The following is a 21401-nucleotide window of genomic DNA, read 5'->3' as shown; positions in this document are numbered from 1 at the left end:
GCAGTGTTCTGAGTGTATGTCCTTCAGGCCAGCTGAGCTAAAAGCTATGAACAAAACCATGTGTAAAGTTTGGCGCTGCTTAAAACATATCCTGTCCCAAAGTGTCCATAGACAAATGAAGCTTTAGGGATGGTAATTCCTTGAATAAACTGTACTTTTCTTTTTCATTGCCTTTTATACTTGGAAAATGTTTATGAAACAAGGATCTTCCTGTTGAGAATGTATTATTAGTTTATGGTTTGTTTATTAGCTTTCACCGTGCTTCTTTCATATGGTTATTTGCAAACATAGATTTTACCAGAAAACAAAATGTAGCACGTTTGGTGCATTTAGGGCTGAACAATATAGAAAAAAACATAGATAAAAAAAAATCTAATTGTTCCATCCATCCATCCATCCATTTTCATCCGCTTATCCAGAGTCGGGTCGCGGGGGCAGTAGCCTAAGTCGAGAGGCCAAGACTTCCCTCTCCCTGGCCACTTGGGCCAGCTCCTCCGGGGGAATCCCAAGGCGTTCCCTGGCCAGCTGAGAGACATAGTCCCTCCACCGTGTCTTTCTAATTGTTCGATATCAATAATTATTGAAAACTATGTGAAAAATGTCAAAAATAAATTTAGAGTGGAGCCCTGCCCATCTTGGGCCGTCACTTTATGATAAAACAAGTTGGCTGCATTAACAGACTTGTTTTTTTTAATCGATTCTCTGTTGCAAACCACTGATGTTTGTTTTTCGTCAGACTTGTAAGAATGAAAATATTGCCACACTGGTGAAGTACTGTAACCTTTTTTGGGACAATTCCTTCCACCTCTCCTTGCTGCAACATTTTGTCTAAGTCACATTGCTGTCTGTTCAGGTTTGAGAGGAGAGGGCTTTGTGTTTTTGATTGGTTGGGTGTAAGTAATGACTAATATGAAGCAACCAATAGGCTATAACAGAAAAAGGAAACATTTATTTAAGTTTTTATTGAACCATTTGTTTTCTATTAAACCACATGCCTATTGATCAATATTTATCGTTATTGAATTATTGTCCAGCCCTTTTCAGGGATTGAATCTGATAGGAATTTATGTTTTGTCCAGTTTTCTGTGTAATGGAAAATCTACAAACTTATGAAAGTTCCTGACATTTTGATAAATCTTTGTGGCATTTGAGACTGCAACTGTTTGAGGGTGAGCAGCATTTGGCTATAATACAGGATTTATCCTTAGCTGATCTAAATTCATTGTTTCTAAACTGAGATTGTTTAGGAAACTATAACGACAGTGGGTAAGAGACAGAAATTATTCATAACTTTTCCACAAAAACACTGTTCAAAATGAACGAAATATGCCAAATTTACGTGCTGCTTTACAAAGCCTATATGAGGGTCGGAAAGAAGAAACAATTGAAAAACTGTTGTTTACATTACAACCCCTTGTTTGTTGTTTCATACTGTAGCATCATCATCTGTTTGAGTGAGTGTGTGTGTGTGTGTGTGTGTGTGTGTGTGTGTGTGTGTGTGTGTGTGTGTGTGTGTGTGTGTGTGTGTGTGTGTGAGAGAGAGAGTCAGAGAGACCTGATCTGGGAAAAGTTAGCTTAACCCTCTCGAGGCAGGCGCTGCAGATAAAACCTACCTACCTGGTTACTCCACATACGTATTTCATGATAATTTTTTTTAATAATAATAATAATAATAATACATTTTATTTCAAAGCGCCTTTCAGGACACCCAAGGTCACTTTACACAAAACACGTAATAAAATACAATAAAACAATAATAAAACCCAAAGAAGAAAAAACAGAGAGAAACATTTCAATAAAATCAGAGGTTGTAGGCAGATTTAAACATATGTGTTTTGAGTTTTGATTGGAAAAGGGTAAAACTGTCGATGTTCCTGATGTCTGGGGGAAGTGAGTTCCAGAGTCGAGGAGCAGAGCGGCTGAAAGCTCTGCTCCCCATGGTAGCGAGACGGGCAGAAGGAACCGCAAGATGGATGGAAGAAGAAGATCTGAGTGAACGGGACGGGGTGTGAATACTTATAAGGTCTGAGATATATGGAGGAGAGAGGTTGTGGATTGCTTTGAAGGTATGGAGGAGAATTTTGAAGATGGACCTGAATTTAACTGGGAGCCAGTGGAGCTGCTGGAGAACCGGCGTGATGTGGTGAAAGGAAGGGGTTCTGGTGATAATACGGGCTGCTGAATTCTGGACCAGTTGCAGTTTATGAAGGAGTTTGTTGGGGAGACCATAAAGAAGTGAATTGCAATAGTCGAGACGGGAGGTGACGAGGCTGTGGACGAGAATGGCGGCAGTGTGAGGGGTCAGTGAGGGACGAAGACGGTTTATGGAACGTAGATGGAAGTATGCTGACCGAATTAAGTTATTAATGTGAGCCTGAAAAGAAAGGGAGCTGTCGAGAATGACACCCAGACTCTTGACATGAGGTGAGGGGGAGACTGTGGCACTATCAATAGTTAAAGAAAAGCTGTCAGATGTTGAGAGGGTGGAGTTAGTGCCAACTAGAAGAAATTCAGTTTTATTGCCGTCGAGTTTGAGGAAATTAGAGGTGAACCATGATTTGATTTCAGAGAGGCAGAGTGTAAGGGAGGATGGTGGGAGAGTTGAGTTGGGCTTACTGGAAATGTAGAGCTGGGTGTCATCTGCAAAGCAGTGAAACTGGATATTGAATTTGCGGAAGATTTTGCCGATAGGGAGGAGATATACTATGAAGAGGAGGGGCCCCAGGACAGAGCCCTGGGGCACACCTGACTTGACTGGGGAGGGTTCTGAGGTAAAGGATTTTAACTGGATGAACTGAGTGCGGCCAGTAAGGTAAGATTGAAACCAGCGGAGGGGGGTGTGAGTGATGCCTAAGGAATAGAGTCTATTAAGGAGGATGGGATGAGAAATGGTGTCAAAGGCCGCACTCAGATCGAGGAGAATAAGAATAGAGATTAAACCAGAATCAGCAGCAATGAGTAGGTCGTTAGTGATCTTGATGAGAGCTGTTTCTGTGCTGTGGTGGGGACGGAAGCCAGACTGAAACTGTTCATAAAGGTTATTGCGGGTGAGATGTGAATGGAGCTGAGATGCAACAGTTTTCTCAAGGACTTTGGAAATGAAGGGAAGATGGGAAATGGGACGGAGGTTATTGAAATCATTGGGATCTAAACCAGGTTTTTTTAGAATAGGGCTGACTGAAGCGGATTTGAATAGGGATGGGACCGTACCAGAGGATAGTGAGGAATGAATAATGGCTGTTATAAAAGGGAGCAGAGAAGAAAGGTAGGATTTAACTAAAACAGTTGGAATAGGGTCCAGTTGACAGGTGGAAGGTTTGGATTTGGTGATGTAATCTAATATTTCTGAGGGATGGGGAAGTTCAAAGGAGGAGAACGGAATGGTGGGTTCAAATAAATCAGGAGAGGGAGGGGAGGAATGAGGTAAAGAGAGATGGATTCTATTGACCTTCTCATTAAAAAACTGAAGGAGAGAGTTACAGGTTTCTGAAGAGTAAAGATGGATGGGTAAGGAGTCGGGAGGCTGAAAAATGCTGTTCATGATGGAAAATAATGTTTTAGTGTTGCTGGAGTTGGACGAGATGAGACCGGAGTAATACTGAGATTTGGCATGGGAGATGGAGTCCTTGTAGAGAGAAATCTGAGCAGAATATAAGTCTTTATGGATGGTGAGACCGGTTTTCTTGTAGAGTCTTTCAAGCCTCCGGTTGGTAGCTTTCAAGGAGCGAAGGGCAGGGGTGAACCATGGAGCAGACCGAGTAAAATATACAGAGCGGGATTTGATGGGAGCAAATGAATTAAGGATAGAAACCAGACCGTTATTGTACTGAATGACAAGATCATCGGGAGTAGAGGACAAATTAGGGGTCAAGGTGGCAAAACTGGAGGACAGGGAGGCTAGATCAATGTCCTTAATATTACGAAAAGAAATGATACGTGGTGACTTGATGATGGAGAGACGGAGGGGAACAGAAAAGGAGATGAGGAAGTGGTCCGTGAAAGGGAGCGGGTCAGCTGTACAGTTGGAGGGGGTCAGGCCGGAGCAGCAGATTAAATCCAGGGTGTGACCTTTAATGTGAGTGGGAAAATTGGCATATTGATGAAAACTGAGGCTGTCCAAAGATGAGGAGAAGTCTTTGCTGAGGGGGAGGGCCATATTGTCCATATGAATATTAAAATCACCAAGTAAAATTACATTTGGGGAAAGGGCGGACAGATGGGATAAAAGAGCAGAGAGTTCATTTAAAAACTCAGGGCTGAACTTGGGGGGACGATAAACAGTGACAATTATTGTGGGGGTCGGGCCGGAGAGTTGACAGGCGAGGCATTCCAGAGTGGTGAGAGGAGGAAGGTTTACGGGAAGGACCTTCCAAGTCTCGCGATACAGTATCGCGAGACCACCGCCGCGGCCCGACCCACGGGGTTTGGAGAGGTAAACAAATCCGGGAGGAGTACAGTCATTGAGTTGTGAGAAATCGCTGGGTTGTTGCCATGTTTCGTTCAGACAAAGAAAGTCTATCTTATGGTCACTGATGGTATCTTGGAGGAGATGTCCTTTACCAGAGAGGGAGCGAATGTTGAGAAGACCAAAATTAGCAGTGCGGAAGTCCCTGGCGACAGGAGCATTAGTCCGACTAGCCAGCCGGGCTAACACGCTGGAGTCGGCAGCTCTTTAACTCAGAAGTACCCCTGAAGGACTTAGTTGTTCGTCCGTTTATCAAAAATTAATATGAGCCTGAGGGGGTTAACCTTCTTCCATGAAGGAACACGCAGCAGATGATGGGTTCTGCTGGCAGGAACCAGTTAGTATCCTCTTGACTTTTGCATCCTATGATCTGGCCGAACACGATGTCCATTTCTGGATGCAAAGGCAAAAATTCTTTACAAATGACTGAATTCATGCCTCTACAGCAATTATTTTCTTGCACTGTGAGGCTACATGAGGGTATCTAATGATGTCTTGATTTGGGTTGTTCTGTCCTTGTAGTTGTTTCACTATCTATCTCCTATTTGGCAGCTGCAGCACAGCTGCAGCATTTACCCCTTGTAGCCTTATGTTTAATCCAAAGGGCAAAGCTCAAGCTGCTGTCAATTCACTTGAGTTCAACCCTTTAATCCGTGAGCGGAAAAGTATTTGGCTGACTTTTTGACTTCTGGAGTTGACCGGTTAGAAAATGAGGTCCACAGTGTCGATGTGGACAAATTAATGCTTCAAAATCCTTATTTATGTTCCTGACCTATGCTGTAGGTCAGAACATGTTCTGGAACATCTTTCCTCAACCTGAAATGGCCTGTGAAACACAGAGTGGTTGAAAATTCAGTTAGTGCTTCATTAGAAGCTCAGAAACACACACACACACACACACACACACACACACACAGACACACACACACACACACACACACACACACACACACACACACACACACACACACACACACACACACACACACACACACACACACACACACACACACACACCAGAGGTTCAACACCATCTCTGCAGTACATGCCAACATAGGGGCTTGAAAGAAAACATTAACCACAGGAACTTTGACCAGATTTGTTGTCCTAAACAAAAACAATAAGATAAAAAATAAAAGAAATACAATTTACAACCCTGAAATGTGATAAAATATGCCAAAAATGCAGTGAAAGTCTGTGTAATTCAATATTGAAGTACTCTAGCATTACTTTTTTATTCAACAAGTATAGATCTATATCTGATCACCTTCTATTGGAAAATAGTTGTTCAAAATCTGTCAATTTGCTACAACAGAGTCCTGACAGTGTCATAGAAACTAAACTTATTTTCCTGTTTAATGTAATTTTATTCCCATAAACAATAAACACTTCTCAAGCAGCAGTTAGTCTGACATAGTTCCTCAAGGCTGTGTGTTTAGTCCAATACTTTAACTTTATACTTGCTTCAGTTTGGCATTATTATTTGTCAGACAATTATACGTTTTCAGTTTTAGGTAAGTGATAATTGGCTATAATGTTTTGCAAGACACATTAAGCTAATTAGCTTCACATCAAGCATATCTATCATATGTGAAAGTCTAAATACATTAGCTTTATTGTAAGATGGTGAATCCTTATTTTCTTTATCAATGTAACTGTGCAACTTTAAAAGCTGACTGAAAATATTTTTACAAAGATTATTATTGTTCAGCATGTTTATCTATTTTATCTTGTTTGTGAGTGCTGCTTTTATTTTTACCGGTCTTGCTAAGAGCTACATTTTCTCTTACTACCCATGAATAACCACACACCCACCCACCCACCCAACCACACACAAAACACACACACACACACACACACACACACACACACACGTCAGCGTATGCTGGAGGCTTATATAGAAAGCTCTATGGTACAAAAAAATAAAAAGAAATTTTCAGTGATTAATAAGCTTCTCCTACAGCCTGTGGAAAACTGACGCCTCTTCTCAATCACGTCTTCAATTTATTAGAAATTATTGATTTTCTTGGAAAGACAGAGAGAGAGAGAGAGAAAAAAAGAGTTTGAGAAAGTGGACAGCTGAGCAGTACAGAGCGTAAGAAGATAAATGAAGTAAACACCAAGAGACAAGCAGAGTGTGCCAATAAAGTTGTCATTTCTCATCAGTAATTGAAATGTCATGGGAATAAATGTGGCAAACTTCTTTTATAACTGTTGATAAATGTGGTGACACATTTGGCAGAAGTCTTAGGAGGGTACAGCTCCAGCAGCATGTCTGGCCTGGGGAGCTCGTCTCTTTGATGTGACCCTTGATGTCGAGCCGACCGGTGTCTGCAATGGCAGCGACAGAGACACAAACCGGGAGGACGCAGTCGCTGTAACAGTGATGCTGTTCATTGGAACCCCTACAAAAGAAGAAAATAATCTGAGTGCTCACAGACTGCTAGCTCATCTCTTGAACCATAAAAGTCAAACTACATTATGTGTGTATTTTGTAGGTGTAGAAGGTTGACTGGGCTGCTTTAAAGGTGAGTGTGTGTGTTACAGATTTTGGCCTCTGGGTCAGCATTTGATTTTAATTTGTGCAGGCAAGTGTGATATTTCATGGTGAACAAGTGCTCTCTCTGCATGAAACAGCTATTTGATGGTGACATTGGTGCAGTGTTTTCTACCGCGAACTAACTCCAGACACGTCACATAAATCATTGAAATAACTAAAACTATCCCACATACAGGTATGTACCTGCCAAACTACAAGAAAGCTCTTTTCAAATAGTCAAATCAGTTCACCTGTTGTTGGTGGCAAAGCTGTTGAAGGGAAACTGGTTCTGAGAAGTTTTAAAGAGAGAGGTTCATTATATGATGTAGCCACAAAATAATTAGACACCCAGCCCTGTTTGGACCTCTAACCCCTTCTTTCCACCGGAGCCATCAGCAGCATGTCTTGCTCGCGTAAGCTGCTGCTTGGCCCTTCCCACAAGACGAGAAGCAGCAGGGGAGCAGCTGTCACCGACAGCACGAAGTCACACGAGTGACTTCGTCAGTAAACACAACAACAAGCAGGAGAAAACTACAACATGGCTCCAAAAGGTTTGTGTTTTATGTTCTGTCCGTTTTATAATCGCCAGTACGGACCTGAAAAACAAAGGAGACCGCTAGCTAGGTGATGACTTCTCACGGGGCCGCACAGTTAGTAACTTTTGTTTTAAAGTAAAGCAACCGGAAGGCAGTACGTTTCTTTATTCTGAAAATCTCGGGAGCTTCGCTCCGTTTCCGCGTCCGATTTCCTGTCTTTCCTTCCCCAAAAATGCCAAACTTGACCCGTTTAAGAGGCATTGTGCGTAGAAAATAGAACCGGCACGTAAAAGGGCCGCGACATGCTGCTCCTGAGACACGGCCGACTCGCGCTGCTGACGGCTCCGGTGGAAAAGGTTCTGTTGACCACAGCGGTTCCTATCAGCAGCTATGACGTGCTGCCGCAGTAACGTGCTGCTGACGGCTCCGGTGGAAAGAAGGGGTTATAAGCTCAGTTTCATACATATGCACACACACACACACACACACACACACACACACACACGCGCACACACACACACATACACACACACGCGCACACACACACACACACACACACACACACACAGACAGACAGACAGACAGACAAGGAGTGAGGGCTGGTGTGCGAAACATGCCTTGGACAGTTATCACATAAACGTGATGTAACATGTAAATATTGCTGGGGACGAATCTGTAAAAGAGGACGAAAAAACAAACTGTGCATCAGAAAGGTGAAGAGATGACAAGTGAGAGCAGGAGGACATGCAGAGGGCGTGTCTACATGGGGCAAGCAGTTTTAACAACTAATCAGTAATCAGACCTCTCTGTAACTCCTGCTTTTATAGCAAGTTGCACATTGAGCAGAATAATTTGCACCAAGTGTTCTTACAAAATAAAAAGAGCAAAGCTTTTTGTTTTTCTGTTTTTCTTTCTGCTCATCCAAAAAACGACCCAAGTGGTGACTGAAAACCCTGATAAGATCCAAACCGTGAGACTTCATCTGTCGCACCTCTAGAGGCAAGCAGGGCTACAGCAAGCCACTTCGAGACAGTGGACGCTCCAATCAGTTTGAAGTCATGGTGTCGCAGCATTTTGGCTTCTCCATGTTAACAAATGAAAAGAGTGAATGAAATACCGACAAGTCAAAAATCGGAATCATGAACTTAAAATTGGGAATCGAATCGAATCGTGGCATGAGTAAATTGTTACATCACTAGAAATCAGTCCGAAATACACCGTTGAAGGCAAGAAAATACATTCTTGTTGTCAGAGAGTGATTTACTGAGTTGTACATAATCTCTGATATGTGTGTTTCTATGTCAAGCTTAATGTGTTACAGGTGACAGCTTCTATTGTTACTGTACATTTTAGCTAGCATGTTTTTCAATGTACACACAAAAACCTCACCCTCATCCCAAAAGTATAAGTCTCAAAGTATCGCCTGGTTTTACAGGAGAAAGTTGAGGCAGTTACTGCATTGCATCCAAATGACATTTTCATGGTTGTTTTTTTCTCCACTAGTTTATTTTTTTTAATACACACATTAACCCTCCCACTGTCCTATCAGGTGACTCCTCCAGGAAAGGTAACAGTTGAGCAGGGTTAATGGTTTATCGGTTGAGGTCCACGTAGCAGGGGTGAAGGGGTGCTCACTCCTCAACCCTGCTACGTGGACCTCAAGGGATAAACCATTAATCCTGCTCAATGGGCACCTTTCCTGGAGGGGTCACCCGATAGGACAGTGGGAGGGTTAAATGTTGATAAACACTAGTCGCACTGCATCTAGTGGTATAATGGCTGATTATCACATTCTTAAATATATCTACCAGTTTGCGGGACAACAGAAGCAGCACACTGCAGCTTGATTATGTGTGACTGAGGGAAATTGACAGAACAGGAAAGAAACAATAAAACATGTGTATTTTGAATATTTAAAGCTGCAATAGCAAATTAGTAAGACAAATTAGCTTAAAACATTTTTCATGCCTCTTAACTCTTTCACTGCCATTGACGACTAAAGTCGTCAGTTGCGTTTATCTGGGTGGGCTTAGGAACAAGCTCACAGACCTTGAGAGTAAAAATGAACGCTAAAATCGGTTTTCATCCATGTGTGTAACATGATCAGGAAGCATAAAATCCATGAATTAGGAGATCGTTTTAAGATGTCACTATGCCTAAGGTGAGGCGCAAACCGGAAAAGCTTACGCAACTCACTTCGACAATGGATTGTGAAAGAATGAAAAAAGCTAGAAACTTCCGTCCTGAAGTAAGTATTGAGTTTACTCTTTTTTTTTTTTTGTAGTTTTGGTGTTTAGATGGTCATAGAGCTCAATATTCTGTGACTCTTCAAAAAACAGTACAAATGCTCAAAAACATTCAATTCTATTCTATTCAAGTTTATTTATATAGTGCCAAATCACGACAAGAGTCGTCTCAAGGCACTTCACATAATAAACATTGCAATTCAGGTCAGTTCATTAAGCCAGTCAGAAATAATGTTTCCTATATAAGGAACCCAGCAAATTGCATCAAGTCACTGACTAGTGTCAGTGACTATACGGCAATCCTCATACTAAGCAAGCATAAAGCAACAGTGGAGAGGAAAACTCCCTTTTAACAGGAAGAAACCTCCAGAGAATCCTGGCTCAGTATAAGCAGCCATCCACCACGACTCACTGGGGATCGAGAAGACAGAGCAGGCAGACAGGCAGGCAGGCAGGCAGGCAGGCACACACACACACACACACACGTAATGTGTCTATAGTTATATTGTGATTTCTTAGTAAATATTCTATTTGGTGAGAGATAAACTTTATTGTATTTATCCTAGTGGATCTATAATTAAACGGATAAACTAGCAGTAGCACATCCAACGTCAAGGAAAGCAAAAGTTATTATCAGGAGAGGGAGAATGTTTTAGTGGTTAGCAGCAGTGTGCTAGTCGATGGCCCCCTCCATGAGGCCACCACAGCTCAGCAGAACATCGTTGTTGCTTCTTCTGGGGAGAAAAACACTTACAGAGAAAATAAAGTTAACAGCTGAAATTGCAGAAAATAATACAGTTAAAAAGCAGACTGTAGAAGAAAGCAGTAGAGTGTGAAAAGTGGTCAGTGTATCCTCCAGCAGTCTAAGCGTATAGCAGCATAACTAAAGAGTTAACTCTGGATAATCTATCCTATTTAGATGGAGGCATGTTGGAGTCAGGGCAAGGGAGAGCCGTCTTTACCAACTGCACACTCCATCGAAAAATATTGGCAGTCAGGGGCTTTCTGATCAGAAGATGGCTGGCAGCGAATGAGTTAAGGTACCAACATTGTGTAGCTATAATATATATATAAATATATATATACACACACACACGGAGGGAAACAAGTTGATAAAGCCTTTATCTAAAAACTTCAAACATTTTTTGGACCAAAAGCAAGTACAGGATCTTCCGGTTGTCAGTCTGACCAAAACATCACACTCCCTCACTTTCCTGAGTCCTCCACTCATAACACGCTCACGTATTTAGCAACAGTACACCGCTGGTGTGAGAAGTTCTCCACTCAATAATACTAGCAAAGGAGAAACTGCTGGCTGCTACCACTTCAACTTTAGGTCAAACTAAGAGTCCCAAAAAGTAAAACACAATTTTAAGAGACTGGTGTTTAGCGCTGTCCCTGTCCTCTGTCAATGAGGGTCTCTGTTCTCAGTGGAATCCATGAAAGATTCCCCAAAGCCTAGCTTGATTGCCGTGAGACTGTAACAGCTTTAAGGACAAGCCTGTAGCTGAAAAGTTCCGTTTATGCACTGGTTCACATTAAAGAGTAAATAGAGGTCAATGTTTCATTCTTTCACTATCCTTTCACTGGGTGGTTGATCACTGAGGCTCCAAACACCATTTACTAAATTAAGTGTCCATTCAAACAGAAGGTCATGTGAACAAAAAACTTGGCAATCTTTCAAATATATATTATCCTTAATACTCTCATCATCTGTGCTTCACAAAGCCAATATGGATCCACTTTGAGAAGCAAATCATTTTGTGGAATCTCATTCTAATTACCTGACAAGAGTTCACAGTGGGGCATTTAAAAACCTCCCAGTGTTTACTAGTCCCAGGTGGCATAGATACCTAAAAGTAAAGAATTTCTTTAATGAAAGATATTTACATGAACTGAAATAACTAGAACACTCGAAAATATGTAAAAATAAAGCAAAAATCACAAAAAGCAATAAAATGACAAGAAAAGAAAAAGTTAAAGTCCCCATTAGATGTCACTAACTGGTAAAAAAAAAAAAAAGTCTCCACATTTGGCCCATCCCCAGGGGCACTGGTGAGCTGTAGACACGGCCACATTCTGGAACCTGAAGACCCGGAAATTCAGCCAGAACACAGCAGTAAAACGTTAAGTTTTTTATTTTATTTTATTTTTTTAAATGTGGGAGAATCAGGGAATCGCAGAAGATTCTGCTGATAGGAAAACGAGACGGAGCAGCATATGCCGCGATGCCAGGGAGAGGGGGGCGGGACTGTCTCAGTGCCAGCTATGGGAGCTCCTCTTTGGTCTGTGGATTCAACTCCTCTCCTCAAAAACGACAAAGACAATTAGCACAGCCCAAGTGTGAGGTATAGGCAAGGTCATACACAAACAGGCAGAAGTCAGCAATACTTATCAAGGGGTTGAGCAGGGATCAGTTGTCAAAGTTCAGAGCCAAGTTTGGGGTCCAGATGAGATGGGCGAGAAAATCCGTGCAGAAAACGTAGTCAAAAGTCAAAAGGCTTGGTTGAAAATATCTGGCACAAGGTTGTCGATAACCTGGCAGGCAGACAGAGCCTGAGCTTTGATTAAAAGGAGGAGCGCAGAGGTGAAGCAATGAGACAATCAAGCAGGGCTCAGGTGAACTGGGTGAAGCAGATTAACAGGAGGACAGGCAGAAAGGAAAAAAGAAACATGACAGACTTGGCAGAGCAAGGTGGAATCATTACACTATTTGGTGGTGTAACCCCTAATTGAATCACTTAATCCCGAGTGTCAAGCGAGGAGGCAATGAATCCCATTTTTTAAGTCTTTGGAATGACCCTACCATGTATTTGAACCCACGACATTCCAATCTCAGAGCAGATACTTATACCACTAGGTCATTGACTTAATAATGCATTTCATTTGAGGCGCCTTTCTAGAAACTCAAGGTCACTGTACATGAAAAACCAGAGTTAAAAACATAAAATAGATACAAGAAAACAACAAATGGTATAACAACAGGTGAAGAGCAAGGTACTTGATCATATTTGATTACAGTGAATAAGCAGTTTTAAACAGGTGATTTCAATGGCATTTGTCAGGGCATTTTTTTAAGGAGGCAAGCGGCTCAGAGCGCCAACAAGTCATATTGGCAGGTGAGTGGCTGAGCCAGGGGGAGGTGCGGCTGCCTCACCTGGAGACCAGTGCAGTGTATCCACGCTGCAATTTGCTGACAATGTCAAGCTTTTCAGCTTAGCCATCAGCTGTGCTGATTCTAAATAAATGTGGAGCAGAGTTTTAACCCAAAGATGCAGATATAGTTACGGTTTTGGGCTGACATAAAGTAGCACCAAACTGCCACACTAATGATTACACATACCAACAGCACCATTAGACCCTCATCTATACAGGTTATCAGCAAAAAAAAAAAAGTTCATTTAGGTGTTACATGCATTTTCAGTGCTTGTGTCGTACCCAGAAGTTTGTGAGATCGAGCATGTTTGGGCCTTCCAGGTCTGACCGGCATCTTCCCCCACCATCGAAGCCAACTCACCACCAGGCAGTGGTCAGTTGACAGCTTCGCCCCCTCTTCACCCGAGTGTCAAGACACACAGCCACAGATCAGATGAAATGACAACAAAGTCGATCATTGAGGTGTGGTCTAAGGTACCCTGGTGTCAATAGTACATATGTACATATGTACACCTTTATGTCTGAACAAGGTGCTCATTATGGACATTCAATGATGAGCACAGAAGTCTAATCACAAAACAGCACTCAAATTCAGATCAGGGGGCTGTTCCTTCCCACCACACCTCTCCAAGTTTTACTGTATATAAAATTTTGTTGGAGCTTAAAATATCCCAGAAACCCACAGATATGGCCAACTAAAACATGCATAGATTGATGATAGATAGATAGATGGATAGATGAATAGATGGATAGATAGATGGATAGATGGATAGATAGATAGATGATAGATAGATAGATGATAGATAGATAGTTCTGAAAAGAAATAAATAGTCCCTACTGAAGCAGTGAGTCAAGAATGAGTGGCAAAGACAGGCTGCTTGAAGAAGGGTTGCAGACTAACAATGAAGAACAGTATTGGACCGGACCACAACATGTGGATCTGTCTAACATCCATTTGTAGTCTGGACTTTACCAGTATAGGGAGTCTAAGTCACTTCTACTCCATGGGTCCCCGTACCTGGGCGGTCTTGGAGTGTGATAACCGAAGAAGGCCCAGGTTTGTACAGACGCGTTAGAGGAGGCTGAGAATGAACTATAGCTGTGGTCGTTATCAGACCGATGCACGCAACTAACAAAACGTACTTTATCCAAGCTGCAAATGGGAACCAAGGACGGTTTAGGTTGTAGACTGGCGCGCCCTTGCGAGGGTTCAGCGCAGGTAAGCACTCTGGAGGTCCCTCGGTCGACGTGAAGGTGCAGTCAGAGAGATTGGGGTCAATCAGTAGTGGTACAGGGCACTCTTCAACCTCGCCTTTGGTAGGTGAGTCACCAATCTCGGGGCTAGAGGTCACCAGCGCCTGCTGTAGTGCAGTCAGTGATGTCGTCAGCCTGTCCTTCGGCAGGTGGAGTCCCCACCACAAGGTACTGGGCTTTAGCCGGAGTGTCAGCGCCACCATTAGTCCCCCCTTTGGCAGGTGGTGTCCCCACCGCAGGGTGCAGAGTCTCAAGCGGTGTGTCACTGCAACCGCCAACTCCCACTAGGGTAGGTGGTTTCTCCACCACAGGGTGGAGTGGTCCTGATGCAGAGACGACACAGACTCTCTGGATGTCACTGACCTTACTGTCACTGGATTGACCGACCAGGCTGGCGGCGCCATTGTAGTTAACACCGCCTGAAAAGGTAATGAGGTGCTCAAGGGACGCCAAGGGCATCGGTTGAGTCAACCGAGTTTGGAGTGTCCAATCACCGAGTGAAATGACAGCCTTTAAGTGTTGGAGCAAGTCCCCTCCCAACACAAATGGAAACGCTTCAACGTTAGTTACAAACAGTGGATGGCTCACGAACATGTCTCCCATAGTGAAGTTGATGGGCACCACGTTTGACAAGGACATTTGGCCTGAAGAGTATGGCTGGATGTCCACAGCGCAGGGCGTTAGTCCTTAGACGTGACCCTGTGCAGCTGCAGCCATGCGGACCTGCTCCCAGAGAGAGCTGGACATGATGGTGAAATCTGAACCGGAGTCCAAAACACCCTCACAGTCCAGAACCGACTCACTTTCTGTCGAATCTTTCAATAGGTCAGCCTAGGGTGTGAATTCTTCCAGGAGACTGGTTCCTAGAATCAGTTCTCGGCCTTGGGGCAGGACTGTAGTCCTTGCGAGCACTATGCAGTGAATTTTGGCGAGAAGGAGCGTGGCTCTTGCCTGAGCAAGGCGACTCCCTCCTGAAGGAGTATGATGAACCCCCCTTTTCTTTAAAAGAAACACGGTTTTTATCGCAGCCTAGTCGTGGTGACCTAGGGTCCCCTCCACAAGCCGGTGGAGGGGTCTGGGGTCTGTTTGGATTTTGAGGCTTGTTATTTGGAAAGCCTTTTGGCTTGGAGTTGTTATTGGATTTCTGGGCCTGTTGTTTAGACCCATTGTTGCGGTTATTATTTTTATGAGTCCCTGATGCAGTCCCTTCAAGTCGCAGCAAGGAGGGGCTTACCTCCACCGCCAGAACTGATGGAGCGTGCGAACTCTTACTGGATTTGTCAAACCGTCTAAAGGCACAACTCACCATTCTTCTGAGCTCATCCATGGGTGTGGTTTTCGCTTCCACTGTACCCATGTAGGGGCTGTACTGAGGATGTAGATTCTCAAGGAAAATTTCCTTGAAGCCTTTCTCATCTTCCATTCCCTCCTTACATTCCGTACCGAAGTATGCGCCAAAGAAGTGTAGATAGAAGGCTTGTGGGTCTTCAGTGCGACCCTGTTTGACTGTCAAAGCTAACTTTATACCAGCCTCCTTAGCATCATAGATGTACGCCTTTTTAATTGCAGCTTCCAGCCTGGCGTAATCATTGGCAATCGCACTACGCTGGCGATCGATGAACGAACCCACGGCATCGGAGGTTAACCTTATTAAAAAGATCTTGTCCTCCAAGGTAATTCCCGGACATCGCTGAAAGTGATGCCGGAGGTCACTCAGGTAGTTGTCAACCAGGTATGAATTACCTGGTCGAGGGTTGAATTTCTTGACACTACGGGACATTCTGTAGATGTCAGCCATAGACCCGGTGAGTTCAGTTGGGCTGGCTGGGAAGCTGGCACAACCATCGCAGCAGCACCAGCAAGTGCAGCAGGAGGGCATTGTTGTGCAGCCAGAAGGTGTGGCTGAGCTGCAGGCACATATGTATGAGCTGCAGGTGGGAATTGCTGAGCTTGAGGTGGATATAGATTAGTTGGAGGTGGACAAAAGTGGCCTGGCTGAGGAGCCAGGTAGTCTGGATGGGGAACTGGAGGTGGAGCAAAATGGCCTAGCTGTGGCCCCAGAGGGGCTAGCTGAGCAGCTAGCACTGGTAGCACTGGTTGAGCTAACTGGGCCGGCTGAGGAGCCGGTCCAGCCACAGCGGCAGCATGTGCAACTCAATTCGCTGCAATAGCAGATGGTAAAGCTGCAGGTGGAGGAGGTGGAGCAGTGGGTGGAGGAGGGGCAGTTGGTCGAGGAGGGCCCGTAGCAGGTGGTGTTGGGGGGAGTAAAGGGGTCTGCCTTTGGCTCTTGAGTGAAGAAATCTCCGATTTTAAATCAGCAATTTCATCCTCATAAGCTGCTACCTGAAACAGAGCTTCAGTGAGCTTAGCCCTCATGTTATGTGCCTCTGCTTGAGCATCAACTAGTTGATCATTTGCCCTAACTGTCTTCTCGACCAACTCTTCACTTTCCCTCCAAATTTCTTCTTGAAGTTCATCCAGCTCTTTTAATTTCGCATCCTCATCAGAATCGGAACCACAGGCTCCTTCTCTTGGCCTTTTGTTAGAAAGTGTGCGCAGAGTACTTTGTGTCTCCCTGATGAGCAGTCTCCTCTTTGTCCCAGTTGAGCTAGCAGAACACCAAATCCTACCAGGTTCTTTGTACGGGTTTTTGGTTTAACCTTCTCACCTTCTTTGGGCAAATTATCCACGTGTGTCAGTAACAGCTGAACTAGATCTTCTGCTGAATAATTTTGCAGAATGTCATCAAAACCATGAGCCTTCATGCTGGTAACACCTACAAATGCTGTCACAGCGTCAATAACTTGTCTGCCCACAGTGGGGAGGCACAAACGTTCTTCATCAGACATGATTAAAAATCAAAAGTGAATTTTTTTTAAATTTATTTTTTTAAGAATTGCAATGTGAAAAGGAGCCACGTGGTGGCGGTAACACCGCTGGTGGGTGCGGACCAGACCAAGATGGCAGTCAGGGAGGTTGCCCGTATTTCGTTTCACACAAAAATGTTAAAACACCGCTTAAATCTGCTCGACCAGAGTGGAGCTTTTATCCCGTAGGAAATAGCGGATTTTGTGACACAGAATCGCTGTGTCAGGCAGTTGACAACTTGTCCGGTTTGCGACGCCGGGTTGTCAAACCGAAGCTAGGAGATAGCAGTTTGTTGTGCTAGGCTAGCGGGGCCTGAAGTAACTTCCATGTAGTTACCAGGACTTTTGTGTTCAATTCTCTCGTAGAATTAAACTGCCCAATTAACGACGGACCTGCGGTGAGGCGCTCGTGTTAATTTGTCGGACAAACAGCAGGCTCTTCCGTTTAAAGCTTACAAAGGCGGTTAGCACTGTGATGCTAACCAAGCTAATGGGGGTTTGGCTTCCGGTGATCAGCTGGGCAGCGGCTATTGTGTAGCGGCTACCGGGAGAACTGGTCTCCGGTTACAGGTAAAAGTACACAGTGACCACAAAATTCACTCAAGCGTGACAGAATCACACAGATTAAAGACACAGTGAACACGCAGTTCACTCAACAGGTTAAACACACTGATTAAACCTTAGAGACAACTGAACAAACCTGGTGCAGATAAAGTTTTGTGTGATAAGAACTCCAAGGGATCTTTGTTCTGTCTCAGACTTAAGTGATTTGGGAGGAACCGGTGCCTCCTGTCGTAGGTGACTGGCGCCATCCCCCTTTCAGACTTAGATGGAGGTTGGCAGCTTTCTAGCGGCGGGTAACGAGATCACCTCGTTTCTCACCCAGAACATCAGCTTTGGATTAATTTGTAGTGTTTATTTAATTAAAAATGATCTTAGAGTCAACACGAAGTGTCACAATGTATAAATAAACGGGCTGGCATGCCAAATATGTAGAGAAGATGTTCTTACATTTAATTAGAAACCATAAAATGTGTAATATCACGAAAATGAATTATCACCTTAATGGATCTTTGAGTAAATTTAACCAGAAGATCGGATCTTTTTATTGCAGGGATTGAGCAACACTTCGTATCAACTTCAAGAAAAGAGAGTGAGTCAGGTTTAAAAGTTTAAAGATTTATTACTAAATGTAGCGTTGTGGGTTTATGCTCTTTTATGAAAGAGGAACCATGCTACAGATTAATTCGGAATATTAATTTTTAATAAATCAATAACCACATTTTATATTGTTCAGAAGACTCAAAGGTTGTTTTCATCGATAAACTGCCGATAATATCTGAGTGTCTGTGTTTCAGTTCAATGAGGAAACCAGTTTGAAGGATTAAGAGTTTTAATTCTTCAAATTAAACTAATGATTTTGAAAATTGACAAACAGGAAATAACAATCACATTGGCAACTTTGTGGGACAATCTTTTAACAGTTTATATGCTGTTCTTGCTCAAATAGACCTTCTGGTGAATTTATGAAGATTGAGAATGTTGTGAGTTGTGAGAGTGATATGAGGTGAGATGGATGCGTGTGTGCATCTGATTTTGCTTCAGGAAGAAACAGGTGTCTGAGTGAAAAGTGATGGTTTGAATAAACTTAGGTTTAGTTGGAAAAGATGCATCCAAACGCTAAACACCGTGTTCTGTCTCACCGAATTCTTGTGGACCCTCTTTCGGATCTGGGCCGTGGAGGATGTTGTGATTCATCCAGATGACACCGGCGGCTGACAGGAGACGTAGGTGTCGAACGGAAACGGTCCAGAGTTGCCCTCGGTACACGTTGATGGTAAAGCGTTTTGTCGACGCGCTTTCTTAAGTTAATTCACTCAGAAATCAAAAGACTCGGTAATGAGTCTGCGTTAGAAGTTGCGATTCAGCTATTCTGCCTGGCTTGGCAGAAACAGCGTGAAAGGGGGGAAGAACGAGCCAGCCGGCTCTGCCCCCCTTTGGTTTTCAGGTCCACTCTCTTCCGTAGTCCAACACGAACTGCTAAACATAAGACTGAAACTTACCAAAAACCTTTCTCTTCTCAAAGCAAACGTGCGTCATCAAATGTGTCTGGAGTTTACTGTGAGCAGGTGTGTGTGGGTGTGTGTGAATGTTTGTGCTTGAGTGTGTGTGAAGGTCAGTAACAAACATTCTCAACATTATTTAAGAATGGATTCATTAAACCATTATAATTACCCCAAAGCATAATAGTCATTCATTTGATTAAACACATTTATAATGAGCAAAATGATAATGGTTACTTTAACATTAAAATCAAGAAAAGGAAGTTTAAACTTTATGTTTTGACTTGGTCTGGGTACAACTCATGTAAACACATCTTCTGGTAGACTGCAGGTGGCTGATGTTATGGTTTCCTCCAAGACTCGCTGGCGTTCAGGTCTTAATCTGTGGGTGAAAGTTCTCAATGACCCAGCTTTGACCCAGCTGAGTCCAGCACCACCATTGTGACAGAAAACCCATATTTCCTCACGTTACATAAACAAATTAAACAAGACTAACTTTAAACACTAGGTGTATAGTGTAACTAAGGTGAAGTAAGACTGAGGATGGTGTATGTGTGAAATATGTTCAGAACCAGCAAATCCAGAGAAACGATTAGTTCTGATGGGAGTGAAGATGATGTTTCGCTCTAAGCTTTGGTTTGGAGATTTATAACACACATTGAGACGCCATCTGTTGGTCTACGTACCCTTGGCGGAAGCCCCCCTCCTCTGGCACCGAAGCCGGTAGAAAAGCAGTGGATGCCAACCAGACCAGTCTTGAGATACTTCCAGGTCACGACAGTTTATTGGCATCTAGCGAGACCCAAAAAGGGTGATGGTTCAACGTAGTCAAAAATCAAAAGGCTTGGCTGAAAATATCTGGCACAAGGCTGTCGATAACCTGGCAGGCAGACAGAGCCTGAGCTTTGATTAAAAGGAGGAGCGCACAGGTGAAGCAATGAGACAATCAGGCAGGGCTCAGGTGAACTGGGTGAAGCTGATAAACAGGAGGACTGGCAGAAAGGAAAAAAGAAACATGACAGACATGGCAGAGCAAGGTGGAATCATTACACTATTTGGTGGTGTAACCTCTAATTGAACCACTTAATCCTGAGTTTCAAGCAAGGAGGCAATGAATCCCATTTTTTAAGTCTTTGGAAAGACCCCACCATGTATTTTGTAGCGTTATGAACATTATAATTGTCTGCCCCTAACAGCTGCCCCTTCACACAGTAACATCGCCAAGGCCGGACGCTTGTTTCAGTATGTTTACATTCCAGGAGAAGAGACAGAAGAAGAGAAGAAGAACGCTTTCCATTAATTAATCAAAGTACTTTATTCGTGATAAAGCTAATCAGAGCATATGTTGGTCATTAATATTCAGGTGAATGATCTGTGAAATAAAGATGTCATGAATTATGTGTTTAATGAATAAACAGGACTGCACCAGACAGACTGATCTACATTACCATGGAAACGCATGACACATTGTTTTCAGCCAATCAGAACTTTCGTCTGTCGTAGAGAGAATCTGGGTTGTTTAATGAATTTGTCCAATCCGGTTTACTAAGATTTGTAAACAATTAGGGGATATAAAAAAAAGGCAACGCCATTTTAAGTTCAGTTCCATTTTAACCTCAGTTCTGTTCAATTGGAGGTCCTAAGGATTTCCATCGTCATCATTAAGAAAGTTACAGGCTGGCCAGCTGTACTTTCCTATTTTAAGCTGAGAACTGTCAAGCTGGAGATTTCCGTCATTTGAACAACAAGACGACGTTCCTTCAAAATAAGAGTGAACTCTCTGACGCCTGCCGACTGCTACCGGAGTCGACCCACAGACGGGCTTTGTAGTGCTGCGACCGCTGTTCCACCAGCTCCAGTACATCCGAGGGTCCGAGGACCTGGCATTTCCTGATCTACACGGGAGGCTCCACAGGGTACGTGGTTACGGCAAAATGGTGGCTCATGTCATCAGCTTCTGAAGCCTCATGGTAGCCTAGTCATAACAACCAGATTCGCTACGTCAGCCTAGAGATTCTGAACAACACACACACACACACACCAACACGAAACATCCAAATCCATATGCATCCATCATTGAGAAAGTCCTGGTAGATTGTAAGAATTTATAATTATAGAAATTAAAGATTCTTAAACGATCCCAACTCTCTCTTTTCTTGTCTCTCAGTCAATACAGAGTGTTTAAGTAAACTCCCTGATGATAAAAACAACCACTTCTGATTAGAATACTTAGATCTAATTACAGTGTATAAATATACAACTACAGATCACTACA

Source organism: Nothobranchius furzeri, chromosome 1 (genome assembly GCF_043380555.1).
Source record: "Nothobranchius furzeri strain GRZ-AD chromosome 1, NfurGRZ-RIMD1, whole genome shotgun sequence".
Classification (NCBI taxonomy): Eukaryota; Metazoa; Chordata; class Actinopteri; order Cyprinodontiformes; family Nothobranchiidae; genus Nothobranchius; species Nothobranchius furzeri.
Note: the sequence above shows the minus strand (reverse complement) of the source record.